This window comes from Corythoichthys intestinalis, chromosome 17, assembly GCF_030265065.1.
Source record: "Corythoichthys intestinalis isolate RoL2023-P3 chromosome 17, ASM3026506v1, whole genome shotgun sequence".
Taxonomy (NCBI): Eukaryota; Metazoa; Chordata; class Actinopteri; order Syngnathiformes; family Syngnathidae; genus Corythoichthys; species Corythoichthys intestinalis.
This window is the reverse complement of record NC_080411.1, coordinates 35,818,161-35,833,148: the sequence shown is the minus strand read 5'-3', so window position 1 is coordinate 35,833,148 and position 14,988 is coordinate 35,818,161. Positions and strand designations below refer to the sequence as shown.

At 36.9% G+C, this 14,988-nt stretch overlaps 1 protein-coding gene across 2 annotated transcripts in view; it reads left to right on the top strand.

The window, feature by feature from the left end:
• The first annotated feature begins 1,800 nt into the window (after positions 1-1,800).
• The window catches only part of brinp1 (bone morphogenetic protein/retinoic acid inducible neural-specific 1), a 333,495-nt gene continuing 320,307 nt past the window's right edge, over positions 1,801-14,988 (top strand). Inside the window, exon 1 of one of the 2 annotated variants that reach the window (XM_057818881.1) lies at positions 1,801-2,138. The gene's annotated coding sequence lies outside the window, so the exon portion shown is untranslated. Of the gene's footprint in view, positions 2,139-10,756; positions 11,906-14,988 lie in introns of those variants that run through there. The other variant, XM_057818882.1, reaches the window with a different exon arrangement.

Below are 14,988 nucleotides of genomic sequence, written 5' to 3'. Positions count from 1 at the left end.
TCACCCCAAAGAGCTTTTTATGTCGAAAATGCTTGTGAATGAACCCTTAAATCCCTGATTTTTTATAGATATGGATTTAAAACAGTCTAGATTCTTGGTTAAAAGCAAAAAAAAAAAAAAAACGGGCAGTTAGCATTTATTTTACATCATTATATCGAATGTGCTGCTAGTCTTTAAGCCACTCTGGCACCGCCTACCACCACAAAGAGCTTTTTACAATGAAAATTCTTGTGAATAAATATGTAAATCCCTGAATTCTTTATACATATGAACATAAAACAGTCTTGATTCTTGGTTAAAAGCAAAAAACCAGGCAGTTAGCATTTATTTTACTTAAATATAGCAAATTATGACGCCAATGCCGAAGCGGTTAATTTCTCCCATTGATTGTTTTCACAATGTTTCAAAATGCCTGCATGGTAAGAAAAATATAATACCGTAATTACCTTGAATCATCGAACAAATCGCTCCTGAGATAATCCTTCCTGTTTGTATGTGGTACAGCTTTCATACTTTTCAACCTAAATCCGGCGTGGGATCGCTGCATGTGCTTGAGAATAACTGCGACCGACTTCGATCAACTGAAGAGTGTGGGACGGCCCCTTGCTTGAAGGCGTGGCACAGTGTCTGGGGAATGTGTCCCGTCAATAGCATTATGAAGTCTATGGCTTACCAATGAAATGAAGATGGAAATGATAGAAAAATATGAGCGTGGTGCGCGCGTCCGTAAACTGGCTCGACAATACGGCCGTAGAATGTTAATGATCTTGGCGGTCCTCCTCCGACATCTGTTCGCCAGTCTTTATCATTTAAGGTGACAATTATTATTGTGGTAACGTCGCCAAAAAATTGCCGCCTTCTTAAGGTTTTTAATCATTTATTTAAGAACTTGTGCAACACCACATGCCTACTGTACGCCGCAGCTGAACAAAGTGAAAGTAGAAAGTCCCTTTCTCACTTTGTCAAGTCAGCCACATGGTGCGTTCAGGTACACCCACAAAACACTGCCGGGACATTAGAACCTCATTTGTTACATTATTACAGGTATTATTACTATTATTATATCATTATTCTGATTTTTATTCATAATTTGTTTGTTTTGCTCTGTGTAATCGCTATTTGCAATACCAGCAGCATTTATTAAGGATTTAGTGTAAGTTTTCGGGCTGTTGAACGTATTAATGGAAGTATAATGTATTCCTATGGGAAAAATCCTGCTCGACATACGACCATTTCGACTTACGAACAAGGTCCTGGAATGAATTAATTTCGTATGAAGAGGTACCACTCTATTGGTTTTTATTGACATTTTTACTTTTTCACATTAGAGAAATTCTTTATCTTTGTACTTTCAGTGCCATTGACGAAGATAGGATGTCCAGTCATATATCCAATCATCTTATTAATCACAAGTAGAAGTCCAATCCATTTCAACTGACAAGATGAAAGTGAATACATTTTCATCATTCGCTTCCACCCTCCCAGTTCAAATGGATTTGACTTCTATCGCCAATGAGTTAATCAGTACCCAAGAACTCTGTATCGGTTTTTATTCCACATATAATTCATTCATTGGGATTATTTTGCCCTGCAGTAGGCTACTGGGGCAACATTACCAACCCTATACCATAAGGTTCTTGTCCTCATCCATCCCGAGCAGCCACCCCTTCCCTCATCCGGTCCGCACCCCCCTCACCTCCTCCCCCTCCTCCTTTGCCGTCTGCATGGACCCTCCCCCTTTTTTCTCGCCTCCGGTCTAAGCATCGCAGCCTCCTCATCCCTCCCTCCCACCCTCCACATCGCACGCACGCACACCTTCTCCAACCGCAAAGCCCGCCGCTGTGTGACATAAAGCCACAGTAACGACTCTGCGAGTCACACACATAAACACACTGAGATCTGCTTCCTGACGGACTTTCTTCTCCTTCTCCTCATTCTGTGTGCACTATAGCCACCGAACCTGGATTTCCCCCCCCCCTGAGCATGAAAAGGATTGCCAGGATTGCCCAATTAGCCGCAATCCAGCATCAGCACCAGAAGAAGCATCACCGTCGCCGAGCACCGGATGCTCCAGCAGAAGTTGTCCGCCGCGCAAGTCACACAGGGGGACGAGACTCGGAGGGGAGCGTCTGATTTAGGTGAGTCCTGTGTCTGTGAATGCGTGTGCACTCTCTATACATACAGTACGTGCGTGGTCAGCATTGTTATTCAGCGTTCATATTTTTTTGGGAATATTTTATGCAAACGACTTCATTGCATTCATGTTTGGAGGATAGATTTTCATTTCCCAAATGTGTGTCGCATCACTGTTATTGGATATGGACAAGCGTGCTTCCAGTAAACACATTAGAAATTTGCTGGAAGCATATCTACTGCTTGGTTACCAAGTAAGGTCATTTTTGATCAATATTCACTTCCATATTTTAGGTATACATAATCAGAATATCCATGCATAAAGAAAAAAATGTTTTTAAGTTGTAGTTTTTTATTCTATTAAACGATAAAAGCGTAACAAATAAGCTCAACTGTAACCCAGTCTGTCACTAGAAAGTTGTCTCACCCCAAAGTTTACCTTGATCGTGCTGTTCCACTGCCTCACTGCGAGGGGAGCTCATGCTCTTTTCCACTAATCGTGTCACGATTCTGGCCTAAGGCGAGATGGCTGTTAATGATCCTCGATATCAACTCCACAGAATCAGCTTTGTTTGGGAAAAATGAATCCCTGAAGCGATTCCCTACTTGAGTCAACCCCTTTACCCCCTTTCTTTAACGTGTCGACTCGTATGAGACGGGGTTGTATTTACAGCAGACAGTAAATGCATACTGTGATCATTGTTTGGCTCCTCAACAGCTGAAAACACGTTGCCTTTTTGTAAAGGTGTCAAAATGGCACCATGGGGGCCAGATATGGCCTATCGCATCATTTTTTACGTCACACAAAACTAAATTAAGTGCAATGACATATATTTTTTTCTTTAAATAGAAATTTAAATAACATTTCTGTAGTCATCAGCTATTTTTTCCCTCAATAAATGAATTAAACCAATAAGCACTAATGTGCTACTACAGGCTCAAAGCTGTCATGAGGCGCATGCCCCCTACTGGCTAACTCCTGACCTACAGTCATCTGTCCAAATGAGCCCTAATGAGAGCATGTATCATTTTTCCCCCCAGCTTTTCATGGTCCATATTTTTATTATGATATGAATGGTCAGGTAACCTTTTTTTCCTCTGCAAAATCATTACATTGATAAAAAAACTTTGATTGCATGTTCTGTTCAAATTGGCATTGACGTAAAAAGCTGCAAGGGATCATTGGCCAAAGAAGTACACTGAAACTGAAACACTGGAGGAAAAAAAAAAAAAAAAAAAAAAAAATCCCTCGTTTTATGAGGTTAATGGGGACCAAAACCCACAGCGATAAGGGAAAAACCATGAAATAGCTTAATTTTTTTTTTTGTTGTAACTTTTTTGTGTGTTCATTGTATTTATTCAGATTTAGCATTGGAAAGAGATACATATAAGACATGTTTTTTTTTACTTTTTTCCCCAAAGTATAATAAAAAAAAATGTATATAAATATAATATATACATTTTAATAAAAGTTTTTTTAAGCACTTCAAATGTAATAATTATGATAACTTTTAAACATGTTACTGTCCCACCGAATTATTTTTAAACAAGTAGTAGGAAAATGCTTGGCTTTACGAAATACTTCATTGAGTGAGTCTACTCAAATTTGCTCAGAGCTGCTCACTTACACACAATGAGTTGCCACAGCAACTGTTTAACAAGTTAAACGATGATTGACGCATGCAGCGCTTTAGAAGTCCGTGACTCTGGCAAGATCAGACACATTCATCTGTCAGTCATCCTTAACTTTAATAAGCAACTCGCAACTCAATTTTTTTCCTCAATATTATTCATCTTTCAATTGAACTGACTGACGGTGCGAAGTAGCGAGGGATCACTGTATATCTGTATATGTATAAATATATATGTATTTATACATTAGCCAAGTACCGCAACTTTCCATTGATGACCACCATTAAATTTCAGTAGCATAGTTAGCATAATGAGTCATTGCCTGCCATTGACAACGATAGACATCCAATTCATTTAAACTGTGATGGCTGGCTTTGAATGGTCAGCTTTCATTGCCACTGACGGAGCTAGATGTCGAATTTATTTTGTCTGGGCGTGTCGAATGAACGTCTGTTCACGATTTAAAAACAGGGTACATGTTTTATTCCGAAAAAGTCTTTAAATACCATCATGTTTTAAACCACATTATCGCATACCGTTTAAACTTGAACTGTGTGTATAAATATCGGAAAATATAAATTGTGCTTATGAATATTACAGTATAATGATTCGAATGCATATCCTTTAGATATTTTTGTATTGATTGCATGCAATTTAAGAAAACAAACTGCACTCTGCTTGAAAATTAAAACAACTAAAAGGTACCTAATGATTCACAATTTCTTTTTAAGTGTTTGTAATATTTTTTCGGATGTCCCGATCAAATACATGGATCAGAGTCACTTGATTTTGAGGATCTACCGATACCGAGTCCTGATGCAATACTTCGTGAATGTATTAAGGAAAAAATTATGATAATCAGACAGTGTTGACTTTGGATGAAACATATACATTTTTTATTTCTTTTGGCAATATCATTGTATATCTGTAATATATTTTGCTTTGTAGCCTTTATATAAATATTTTTAAAAATTACAATAAATACATATTAAAACACTAACTTTATTCACCCGATTCTGATCCTCTGAAAATATTTATGGGGATTGATTTCGATCACGTGATCGGATTGGGGAATTCTCTAAATATTATGCAGTTTTATTATTTAATTCAGTGATTTTTCATGTACACCCAATCACTGCCCTCAAATGTTCTTTGATTGGCTGCTTCAAACCAAGATAGACTTGTGGTACTTATGAATGTTGTTGTGATTCCTGTCATGAATTTCCACATTTCCTGTCACTTGATTAAACAGCCTTTGATGGCTATTTTCAGGGAATAATTACTGATCTTCTTTTCTGTATCATAGATATAGAGTATTATATTTGGAACAAATTAAATTCATACACCTCATTGTACACATGCTTCAAAAACAATGAATAGCTTTTGAACATTTTAAACCTCCGACGAGCTGATTCTTTTCTTTAAAGAATGACAAAGAATAAGGACTTGAGTTCAGGTCAGCTTAATTTCTCTTAGTGGTGAGCATTTCTATAAGGTGAACTCTTTGCAGCTGCATTGGACCAGAAGGTTATCTTTGTCCCAAGAGGCTCTAAGAGAAAAAAAATGGATACAAAAAAAAAAAAAAAAAAAAAAAAAAAAAAACAGGGTCACATAATGACATGCAACAACTGGGAAAAAAAGCTGCTGACTCAAAGAAGCCGTGTCAGCCACAGTTAAAACCGGAATTACTCATACCCTGGCCTAATTTGTATCTTTTTTTAGATGGAAATGACACAAAAAGTGGCTCTTAAAATGCTGTGTTTTGACAGATTCATTGAAAATTAATACCTAGCTTTATTATTAATGACTGGGAGGCTATTGCATATTTGCTGTGGGTAGAACAAGGGCCATGCTATAGTTGCTGTGAAGGTTCCATAATTTCTCTAATTTCTTTTGGGCTGTTTACATGGTAATGCTGCGACACCAAGATGCAACAATTTTGTTGCGGAAAGGTCTCGCCTTTATATAGTGACAGCGAAAACAGAAGGTGGAGAAACAACCTTTTGAAAGGACCGCTCTCACTCCTATCACATCAGGACTCGCACACTATAAAACCGCAAATATGGAGGAATGGTGGCTTTAATTTACTTTTTTCTACTATATTTAATTTAAATGTATTTTGTTTTCACGTGTTTTTGCCCTTTGAAGCAATAAAACAAAACAAAACAAAAAAACGCATGGACACCATTGCTTCGAGTTTTCTTTTTTTTTTTCTTCTTTTTTTTTTTTATTTGACGAGCAATATTATCAAATAATTGAATTTTTAAAGAACAGCAAACGTATAATAAATACGAGAAAAAATTTAAGTATACAGAAAAATTGTGCAAAATAAAATGTGGGCGGGGGGGCGTATGTTGTCTTCTGAGCCAAGGAGATTGTTGTCAAGGGAGTGCATCATTGGCTTCTAAAACTGCACTGCCCTCTCGGGCCTAGCATTAATACTACATAATTTTCACGGGGAATTGCGACATCATTCGAATAGAGATGGAACCATGTATATGCATTGATGAAATTTGTCGTCTTCTTGGAGTGTCACCATGTAAACGTCCCTTTCTTTTAGGCGATGTCAAACTCAACTTTGACATGTGCCCCATAGTTATGGTTTCCCTTAGAAGACTATTTTGTTGACCAACCGATATAAATATTTAATTCATTTGGCTGTCATTGATGGCGTGAGATAGTTAATCCATTTTGACTGGGAACGTTCATTCGCACCTGCCTGTCAAAACAGATTGGACGTGTCCAACGTCAATAGCCACGAATAATTGACAAATCAATTAGCAAATGGATGGAGAATGTTGACCTCGATATTTTCCTAACCCCCCCCCCCCTTATTTCTTTCTATATATACAGTATATACTTTATATATGTATATCTTTAAAAAAAAAAAAAAAAAAAAAGGTAGGAAAAAATATTCTCCCTTTCTTTTATTAATGATAGCTTTGCTTGTAATGCAAAACCTTCTATTTAAAATATATATTTTTTCAGTGGCATTTCTTTGGCGCGCTGCCCAGCCAAAACCGTTTGGCCCACGAACACCATTCAAACACCAAAATGACAGCGCAACACAGGCTCTCCTCCGGCTCTCCTCCAACTGACAGGCAAAAAAATATCGTTTGACCTAAAAGGTGAAAAAAGTAAATGCAAAAAAACAATTTTAAATTCAAAACTCCCCTTGTCCTACAGTTTTTATCTAGATTCCATAATTTTAACATTAAAAAATTAGGACTAAAAAGGCACAAAAGTTTTTGCCGAAAGCGTACGGTTTGGCTAAAATATGCCAAAAACATATGCCCATTCGTTTCTAAAGACCAAAAGCCCATTCATTTCCAATGACCCTATTCGCTGTTCATTTCAACGGCAGAAAAACTTCTAAATTCCCCTAAATCCAGAAGTGACCTGATATCAACAGATATTCACTGTGAAATGATCCCAGATCAATAGGAAGTGACCCGATAACAATAGCAAGCGATCCCAAAATGCCCCCAAATCAACAGATGACCCAATATGAACAGGAAGTGACTCAAAAATGCCCCATAATCGACAGGAAGTAACATATCAACAGGAAGTTACCCTGAAATGACTCATAGTGACCCTGAAATGTCACAAAAATGAAAGTGATCCGCTATACCAACCATCACAGCAAAGTGCTAGTTTTTTAATATTATTTATTTAATTTAGAAAAAAAACAAAAACATAAGTATTCCTATTTTTATATATTTATTTCCCTTTTCTTCTCCCCCATTTTTTTTTTCCAAATAACTTATTCATTTACAATTAGGAATCAATTGGTAAACATTATTTTACCATTTTTGGATTTAATAAAAAAACAAACAAATGAAAAACAGTAAAATATTCGTTTTTGTTTAAAAAAAAAAAAAAAAAAAACGCATAAAAGTACAAATAACAGTAATTCAGTTTTTTGGGACTACAGATTTTTACATTTTATTTTAGCAAAAAAACAAAATGAAGTTGCAGCCCGGATCTAGCCTGGAGGCCACTGGTTTGACGTCACTTTTTTTGGCAATATTTTTGACCAGTTTGTTGACATACTAAAACTTAAAAAGTCTCCACTACAGTATTTGAAAAAACATTTACAGACTGTCATGACCAACTAGAGAATTTGACACATAAAATAACCTTACTTGAACTGAAGAGTTCACCAGCATATGAATAATTTTAAGGCATGAAGAATCTCAGGCTGGTAGTTAATTGCAGCTATGCGTGCCATTCAAGTAAAAAGAAAGTTTGAAAACTGAAGTCTGTGCCGAACCTTTTGGGGACTCAGGCAGAAGCGTGAAATTATCACAATAGAGAGGATTTATTTTTATATATTTTTGAAACTTCCACAGCGCACAATTGAGCTTCTGAAGAATCAGATATCGCCCCCCTCTCTTTCTCTTTCACTTTTTGCAGCTATATCTTTGTTCATTCTCCCTTCAAAGTAGGCATATCTTCTTAAGGAGCTGCTTTTGTATTCGCTACAGCTGCCCCCAGACCCGTAAATGAACATTGAACTGGCCGTAAAAATACTTGCACTTCATTACAAATTTCTACAAAGAACATCAATCCAAAAAGTTTTTGTTTGTTTTTTTTGTTTGGTTTTTAAACATACATGTGCAGTGGTCCGGCTTGGAAGGCAATTGTAATTCTCGGACTATAAGGAGCACCTGACTATATGCCTCACTCACCTATTTAACAAGAAATCCGTATTTGTTCACATATTAGCTACACTGGAGTGTAAGCCACGTTGTATTATGCAATGGTTACACAAATAGACATGCATCTCATTATCCTGTAAAAATCCACAAATGGGCCGCACTGGGCTATAAACCGCTGGGTCCAAATTAGTGAGTTCGAACTACTTCTTGTTTAAAAAATTGGATTTTTAAAAGTTGACAACTGTCTTTCAGAGAAATGTAACGTAATCACAAATTTGAATGCTGTCTATAGACTTAATATCAGAGTTGCATATTGGCTTTTACAGTGGACATTGCTACAAAAGCTGTTATATTCAGTATGTGTGACCTGTTCTATTCATGTGACCACAATTTGCACTGATAAGTCAAACCAGGTGTGCATAAGTTTCCCTGAAGCGCGAGCCGACCTATCACAAAAAGAGAGATTTTGTTGTGTCTGTTGTGGGTGCTAATGTGATTGACAAGATTCACTACCAAAGCAGCTCCTCTCATTGTTTTTTTTTTTTTTTTTGTTGGATCTTAGAATCTGTCGTCATGTGCCCCTTTGATAATTTCTCCTCTGAACTTCCGGTTTCGACAGAACAACATGAAGTGCAGTTGAAGTAAGCAGTGTGTTGACACACCTAAAACTGCAAAATCAGATCAGAGAAACCCATGGAATCTCCAAAAATGGATTCAGCACGATGTAGATGAGACTTTGTGCTGTGCATGAACTCCTGGAAGCGCCTGTCTATAATGTTGTAAGTGGAATGTTTTGAACTGCTTCCAGCTTCAAAGCACCAGTGTGGATCTACCTCGACATACGCCTTAAATCGTAACCAGCTGCAGACAATAAGTTAATTCATTCACTCCCAGCCATTTTCACTGAAGCAACCTTGCCTTCGCTCCCTGCCGTTTTACTGGATTTTGACTGATTTTGCAAGGCCCACAGAAAATTCTGTTCTATTGCTATATAAACATGGAACCCACCAAAAGAATGCTTAGACTCTCTTCTTTCAGCAGGAAATAAAAAAAATGGTTCATATCTTTTTCCATTCTTTAGAGATCGGCATTAGAAAATAGCTTAGTTTGAGCTTTTTGCAAAAGCATACATTTCAAACATAACTTTTGACACAGCTATTTTTTGCTTTTGTGACATCCCAAACATCTGAATGTTTTCCTTCTACAAAATAACATAAACAACGAGACAAATAGAGCTTTTGATAGTAAAGTAACAATTTATTTACACATAACTAAACTATTGAACTGAGAGATGACGTTGTTGTGCGCGTTTCCGGCTGAGTCACGAGACACTAGAGAGTCACGAGAGACACGTGCGGCCGACCACGGCAAAGCGAACTCTACTCAACGAGCAACACAGACTCAACAACATCATCCGCTACACTGGTGATCCCGATCGTTCTGCTTGGTCGTCCAACGGCTGGCATCCCGGATGCGCCCAAATGCTTTACTGCCCTCCAGTGGCCAGTTTTTTTGCTTTAAAATGAATTTTGACAATTGTGCTTTGGAGCGAAGTTGAATCAGAACCTAGAGATGTCTCTTGTGAAAAAAACGTAAAAGACGTATTAATCAATTTTTGGGACACTGAAACAATTAAAAACAGAACATATTTATACGTTTTTGGGAGCAAATCAGTTAAGGATATGATTTAAACCTAAGGATCTACATAAAAGATTGTATGCTGATCATTCATGGACAAAATTATGACAACCTGTCAGCCTGTGTTGACGTGAGGTGTAGATTGATATGCCGGCCACATGACTGACCAAAATGAGGTGAAATTAAAAATAATATTACAGTTGCCGAATGCAGAAGGACTGACAAATATTTTGTTGTTGCAAGAAAATACTATGCTATGGCAACTCATTGTGTTGTGTTGTGGCTGTCGTAAGCAGCATGAGTTGATTTGAGAGGACTCAATCAATGAACTAAAATAAAGAAATAAAGAATTATACTTTGGGGAAAAAAGGAAAAATCATGTCTTATATGTATCTCTTTCCAATGTTAAATCTGAATAAATGCATTGAACACACCAAGAAAAAACATACATACAAAAAATATAATGTAAATAAGCTCTACTTCGTGGATTTCGGTTAGCACGGAGGGGTGGGGGCGGTCCCCATTAACCTAAAAAAATGATGTGTGTTTACACACATATATATATATATATATATATATATATATATATATATATATATATATATATATATATATATATATATACATACATGCAGTGGGGAGAACAAGTATTTGATACACTGCCAATGGGAAAACCCATTGACAGTGTATCAAATACTTGTTCTCCCCACTGTACATGTGTATATGTATATATAAGTCCATTACGTGCAATGACACCTTTCAGCCACCAAGGGGGGCCTGGCCCCCCCTTAAACTCCGCTTATGATTGACCCATGTGATCTGATGAGACAGGCAGGCTTTCTTGTGTACCGTAGTGCTCAATTTGAACATTTAGGTATGTTGTCTTTTGTTGCCAGGGGTTTAAATATTAATGGCTATATTTTGAGTTATTTTGAGGGGAAAATAAATCAACTCTATTATATAAGCCGCACACAGACTACTTTTCATTGTCTAAAAGTGTCATTTTGTCAGTGTTGTCCCATGAAAAGATATACTTAAGTATCTGCAGAAATGCGAGGGGTGTACTCACTTTTGTGATACACTGCATTTTGCTCTATAAATGCCATTAATAACGATTGATGTCCTAATCTATTTAACTGGGAGGACAATCTTGTTTTTGTACGTTGGTGGTGTGGTAGGGGTTGGAAGGGGGAGTCAAAAAATTAACCAGGACCTCTACTGCTTAAATATGCAATTTGTGCTCGACCAAATAGCAATTTGAAGATATGCCCTCCCAGACAGGATCTAAATAGTTATTTTTTTAAATTAGCAAAACTACTCAATTCTCCCTAACAGGGGTTAAACCTGATGAGTTTGATACTCCTGCACTATTGGATGCAAACTGCAGCACTTTCAACAGTGCAGTATTGGTATGTATATGAATATGTTGAACTTGTGCGATGTATTACATCGTTTTGCAAAACCCATGTTTGAGTTGTGCACAACTAATCAATCAAAAAAGATAAAAGACAATGCTCATAATTAACACACAATGCAACGGCTTCTAATATCGACCATTATCCAGTCGAATTACAAAACCCGAAACGGCCACTCCATTTACGCAAGGGTGAGCAAACGATTCCACAAAGGGCCGAAGTGGGTGCGGGTTTTTGTTGTAACCTATCAAGAGGATACTTTTTCACCAATCCGGTGTCTTACAAGTGCAATCAGTTGATTGCAGTCAGGTGCTTTTTGTTTCCCCGGGCCTCTCATCGGTTAAACCGCCTGTGCAGGATCAGTTGTAACAAAGACCAGGATCTACTGCGGCCCTTGAGGACCGGTTTGCTCATCCCTGTGTGATGGTAAGCTATTTGGTTTCGGTCTGAGATTGTTTGTATTGTATGACTGTACACAGCCTACTCATACACTGTATAGCCCATGGTTAGAATCAAAATTTCAAATGTAGAAAGACTAGGGCGTTGTAATTTAGCTTTGATTATGCAGACGGTTCTCTGATATTAACTCGCTATTCAATTAATTACGAAGTAAAAATAATGCCATTAATCCTGGCTTCACAAGGCTTTTAATCATTCTCCTTTCATAATGAAACGTTTTCAAGAAGTCAAGGCTATTTCAGTTCTTACTTTAGGAGCTATAATTTGCGGTTGAGCATATTTCAAATTATATGAATCACAGTTGATGATATACTACTCATTCTTGAGATAAATATCCTGGTTTTCATGTGAGCCACTAATAATCTACTATACATATTAATACTTCACATAATCACCTTTGGCTCTTAAAAAAAAACACTCTACAGTTGTTAAATTAAAACAAGATTTCCAGAGGTGAAGCACTAAAATGTATTTTAGTGCCGTGCAGATAAATCATTATTTGTCACAGTTTGTGCACAGGTGAGCGCAAACGAATGACTGGGGAGATGGGAATGGGAGAGGATTTATTGTCAGCCCGAAGAGGCGCTGATGTTTGCAGGCCATGCGAGAGAAAGAAGCTGTAGCCCAGTCACTTCTCCCTTTGAGGACAAAGTGTCAATGTAGAATGCTTTTTAATATCAGTAGCCTCAACTGAAATTATTTAATTTTATTATTTTGTGCTGCACAACTGATCTGCAAGGAAAAAAATATTTGTTGATTTTTCTCTTTTCGTTGAAACCACTGGTGTACTAAAAGCCCTTTTAATAAGGCTCTAATAATGGGATTTTTAATTTAATTTTATTTTATTTTATTTTATTATTTTTTTTAAGTTTGGGGCAAAAGACATGGATTGACCAAGCATGTCACATAGAAATGGTTTACTGGAAACATGTTTAGAGTGGACATGATCAAAATTCTGCTCTAACTTATGTTATATGACAACCAAATCTGCCATTTACTGTACATGGGCAGCTCTCTCAGCGGGTATGCCCTTAGCACATCTCGATGTGATCTTTAGAGCTCACTAACAACATCCTGTCACATTCAACCAGTGCGGTACATTGATTGGATGAGCAATTAATACACATTTGTGGTCAGTGGATGTTACTTCCTGGCCTGTTGCTATGGTGACTCTGCACTTGCCTTAAGTCTTCACCTGGTTTCTGCAAAACATTATATTACCAAATAGAAAAGTTTTGGGGATTTTCAACATTGACGATACCTACAGGCTTAGATGTGTTTTTGACCTGTGTCTTGTTTTATACAGAAAATACATTGTTTACATTTCTAGTTCACTGAACCGGAAGGAAACACTTCGACCTGTTTTGCAGAATTTTGAGCTTGGTTGCGCATAAGCACCATTTAAAATTCATCATTTGGTGTAAATCAATCTTTTAAGAATATGCAATGAGAAAAAAGATTAACATGATGACCTGTGCTGCACATTTGGATGTACTTTTTAATTTTTTTGCATTTAATTGACAACGCCAGTGTTTACGAGGCAAGCTTCACCTGAAGGCTTTGGCATTATTGCATTTAAACAAGATTTGCCTCAGGGTGAAGAATAAAATCTACGAAGCAGTTACTATACAGTTTTTTATTTACAGGTGCTGTTTTACCAATTCCTTTACTTTACCTATTCTTGTGAAATAAGCACCTCAAAACAAAATTTTCACAACTAAAACGTCTTATGTTTAGCAACACCATGAAAGAGCTGCAGTGTCTCTGTAAGGTTGTGAAATTATATGGAAAATGTCTTTAAAAATGATAAATGTTGACTAGGAGGTTATAGGGTCCTGGGTTCATGACAAATTTGTTCACCTTACATTAATTATTTATGTGGTTAATTTCTTGTGTCTTCAAGCAACATCACAAAAGTGTCCAGTGTAACAAATACTCACAGTATAGTCTGATTAGATATTTTTAGTGACTACTACTGCTGGATTCAAAATCTTGGCGAGAGAAGAGAACAAGAAATTAGCTTTTTAGACTGGTTACACATATGTGCCTTTTTCAGTCTGATGTAAAACAAGAGTTACAGTATAAAACATTTACATAAAGTATATAAAACAAAACACAGTGGTACCTCTACATACTCTTTTTTCCCCCGCCACAGTATTTTATATTGATTTTCAAACTAATAATTCACACCATCAAAACAAACCATAAAAAAGACCATCCCAGAAACATAAAAAAAAAATAACCTAACAAAAAAACAATTGTTCCTCTACCATTATTAAGCTCCAGCTTCACCCCCCACCCCCTTTTTCCCGCTCCTCTTTGTTCTTCCCCTTCATCCTCCATAACACAGAATCACAATCCACAGTTTGATCCGGTGAACCTCATGTTAGTTTCCTCTTCTTGACATACCTCATAAAAGGTGTCCACAAGTCCTCAAAAGTCTGTTGTTTGCCCTTCAAAATGTACAGTGTATCACAAAAGTGAGTACACCCCTCACATTTCTGCAGATATTTAAATATATTTTTTCATTGGACAACACTGACAAAATGACACTTTGAAAAAATGAAAAGTAGTCTGTGTGCAGCTTGTATACCATATTGGCCCGAATATAAGATGGTGTTTTTTTGCATTGAAATAAGATTGAAAAAGAAAGGGTCGTTTTATATTCTAGACATTATACCCATTCACGACGCTAGATGACGCCAGATATCATTGAAGCGATGTTCTGTTATGACAGATCTCAGCTACTCTCCCCATTCACGACGCTAGATGGCGCCAGATATCATTGAAGCAATGTTCTGCCATGACAGATTTCGGCTACTGGCCAGTTTGCAATATTTTATTGCAATGTTTTTCCTTATTCAGATTTGTTTCAAGACTGCAGTTACGGTTAGACTTCACTTTGATGGTTAATGCAGTTATTGCAATTTTGTTGTTTTATCACAATAGATAGGTTTATTTACATTTCAAAAACCAGAAGCCATTCATTTACGAATGTGATTGCACTTTAGTTTATATATTTAAATGCTTAGATATTAAGATTTGAATGA